The sequence below is a fragment of the Chaetura pelagica genome, unplaced genomic scaffold (assembly GCF_000747805.2).
Source record: "Chaetura pelagica isolate M959 unplaced genomic scaffold, ChaPel_1.0 scaffold76, whole genome shotgun sequence".
Classification (NCBI taxonomy): domain Eukaryota; kingdom Metazoa; phylum Chordata; class Aves; order Apodiformes; family Apodidae; genus Chaetura; species Chaetura pelagica.
In genome coordinates, this window is record NW_009970723.1 from 8,870,768 (window position 1) to 8,874,539 (window position 3,772).

A 3,772-nucleotide genomic window follows, 5' to 3' on the forward strand; every position below is an offset into this window, starting at 1 on the left:
GGCCCCGGGGGATGCGGGCGCCGCCCGCTGCGGATGCTCCTCGCTCACCGGCGGCTCCCAGCGGGAAGCTGCTTGGGAATGGGGGTGTGAGGAGGTAGGAGCCCTCGTGGGAGGCGTTTTCCGGGCTCCCCCAAACTTTGGAGCGCTGTTTCTCAGCCCGGGGTGGCCCGGGCCCCGAGATCCCGACCACGCTGCGCGGAAAATCTTGTTTGATGGTCTCTGCTGGCTGCTTCGGGTGTTCCTTGTTTGTCAGATCATTGCTTGTCGGTAGCACCTTAGTCTGCCTGACAGAGCTGAAACCTTTCAGGAGCTGCTATCATGAAGACTTCTTTCCTCCATCGGGGTTTTGGGACGTGAGGGAGGAGTTTGACCCTGGAGGCACAGCTTTTAGTGCTTATCGGCAGTCCCAGAGCTTGCTCTACACACTGGGGTTTTCAGCCAGGAGCAAGACTCCTTGAGGAGGAGGAGGAGGCACATTAAGCCCTCAGGGCTTTGACAATCTTTTCTCCAGCCCTCGGGTGCCAATGCAGGAAAAGCGGGTTTCCCGGAGCCGGCCCCGCCACGGGCTCAGGGTTCCCAGAGGTGTCACAGCAATAAAAAAGAGCTGGCTCCTCGCCGTGGGTCAGGTAGATGCGCTTCTCAGCCTGCTTCGTCCTCCCCACCTCTTGGTGAGAGAAACCCGTCCCTGCCTGGCAAGGCTGTGCAGAGCTCTTTGCCAGGCATCATTTTTCTAATGGTTGCAGACGGAAGCAGATCAGACCCGGGCTTATTTGCTAACTACTGAAATCCCCTTCAGAAGCAAGTGAAAAACGCAGGGCTGGCCTCCGTTGTAGGGCAGCTCATTAAATAAATTCAATCTGCGTAATAAAAAGGCGAGGTTGACATTTATGTCCTAGAAATCATATAAAATGCTCTGTGTCCTGTAAAAATACACCTTTCACCACTGAGAAAAAGGTGGATTCACAAAACGATTTCTTGCTCCTGATTTAATAAAATACAGTTAAACGCAGTATCCGCAGTCTGTGGGATCTGAAATGCTGGCAGTATTGAAAAAAGATGCCCCTCTTTGCCTGCTGCAAGGAAGTTTCAGTGTATCTTAACATGACCTGAAAGCTTCTGAACGTTTCTTCCAGGGTGCTTGTTACTGTTTCTTTCTGCCTTCAGCTGAATGAAGCCTTTTCACGTTGGCTTCACAAAGACAGAGGACAGATATTTTAGCTGTTCAGTGAACCTAAAGATATTTGAGGAAGAGGGAATTAAGTGCATAAGCTGGTCTTAAATACAGAGAAAAGCTGGACAGCTTTGTAGAGGTTGTTACCCATTGAGTTACTAACAGTGAAATACTGGTGCCCTGATTTCACGTAGTATTTTTCTGCAAAATCTGTTTTCTGACTAGCAGGTATTTCCTGATTTGCACCTCTTTACTTTGCTCCTTTTGCTTTCATGTATTTTTCAGTGAGTGAGTTCAAACTGACAGTAACTCAGGATGTCAGGGTGCCCGTTTCTTTCTGCGCTTTCTCCTTCTGCTGAAAACACTCAGATTTTTAAGGTTAACTGTCAAGCATAGGAATTTAGATGCATGTGGAAAGCTTTCTCCGAGCTTGCAAACTCAGGAAGCAGTAAGTGAGGCAGTGGTAGCTCTTTCAGTTAAATAGCAACGCTGGTTGAAATGTCTGGTTTACAAAGTAATATACAAAATTACTGTTTCATCTCAGAAGAACAATTATTATTTGATGTCATGTGCTATTGGGGGTTTACATAAAATTAGATGTTGTCCTGGTGGCAATTTTTTTTCTCTGGGTGCATTCTGGGTGGTTGCACTAGTCCAAACCACATGTGAGCTATGAGAGGAGTACCTCAAATAAGGATAAAAACTTTTTATTTTTTCACTACACCAACATGTATTCTGTATACTGGTTGCCCTCACTTGAAGAAAAAACATTCCCCTAGAGAACGATTAGGTTTTTTGTTGCTTTTTAATATCTTGCTACCTGTGAGGTGTAAATTTTATTAATTCTATGACTGTGAATACCATTATTCAGTAGTAGAGGCTTCTGAAGGAGGGAAAAATATTCACTTTAAAGCTTTGGTAGGATTTTAAAATAGAATTTTCACATATTGGACCAGTTTTGAGTTAGTATAATTTCAGGAGGCAGAATTTAATGTCTGATTAAATGTGGAAAAAATAGTGTATTTCTCTGGGATGATGTTTTAGCTCTTCAGTTTTAATGTATTAATTGTATGTTTGGGATCCTATAAATAGTGGAGAGACTGGGGAACTGAGTATAGGTGGAGTGCACTTTGCCAAAAAGGTAAAGGGAAGGAACACTGTGTCCGTTTCCAGCACATGCCCAGCAGCCACAGACGCTTACAAGGGTCCCATAAAGTATCAATAGTAGCTGGGAAATAAATATTTAACTTCGCTCCATCTTAGAACGTAATGCATTTCAGAATGCTAATGTTTCTATAGCTATGATGTTTTGGTAGTTTCTTCCTGATAGAGCCATAGAAACTGCATCTAGAATCATATAATACAGCATTGCATGATTCTGCAATACAGTACATACATCATTCAATATGTATAGGATTGCAGAGCACTGACGTACTTCAATGTAAAAAGCAACTTGTAAAGGATGGAGCAGCCAGAAGGAATTTCCTGAAAAGAATATCTAATCGGGTTGCAGAATAGCCTGCACTTCAAGTACTGGTGTGCTGCCTTGGGAAGAAAAGCTCAGGAGAGAGTGCTGTAATGTTGAATACAAACATTATGCTGAAGATTAAAATGGCAGTAATATGGCTAGTTGGGGTCTAATATTTATTTCAAGGCCTGAGGACCAGTTTATTGGTTGTTAATATTTATTTTCTTTTTCTCTCACTGGCATGCACTTTACACTTCTCTGTATTAAAACATGAAATCCAGAGGTCACAAATAATAATGTAGAAACATTTTGGGGCACAAAAGTCTTACTAGTGTCATAGTTTAGGGAAAAAAAAAAAAAAAAAAGAAAAATTAGAAAGTCACTTGGCAGCAGCTTAATTTTGTTCCAGACAACTGTATCAGCATGCTGGTCAAGGCAGTGAGACTGCTGAAATGAGCCAGTGCCAGTCCTCATCTGCTCCTGGTGCTGGAGTCCCCGGGAAAGCCAGCATTTTGTCAGCTCCAAGTGACCCAGTTGGTACTGGTGAGTCAGGATAACATCCCCATCGGTAACAGAGTTCATAAAAACAGCACATCTTCTTCCTGAGTAAACGGGCTCCTCTTTCTTTATCTAAAAGACAAAGAAGGAACCGTGTCAGATTTGCTGACAGTGTCATGGAGGGATTTCTCATTCTCTTGACACAGAGCACTGGGGTTTATGCACATCCTGAGGCTCCAGCACCATCTGGGACAACGAGGATTATTTCCCATTGACTCGAGTGGGGGCAAAGATGAAACTCTTAATGCCTCAGTTCTGGAAAAACAAACAACAAACCCCAAACAAAAGAGCCTTTAAAAGAAGGAGATTTCATTTTTGAGCCACGTGTGCCGCTTGACACCCACCTCCCTGCAGCATTGCCCCCAGGACCTGCTGCCACCCCCATGGCCCAGCCCCACCTTCCCACACACTCCCCGGGGCATTGCAGAAAGGGGCTAAAAGTAAAAACTAATGGAAGACCAAGAATCCTTTCTAACCACGACTTAGCAGGTTGTGCAGCTCTCTCTGAAGGACGTGTGGTAAGAAGGTAAATCAAGTGAGCTGAAGGTTTTAGCCTGGGTGACTTCAACGTTTGA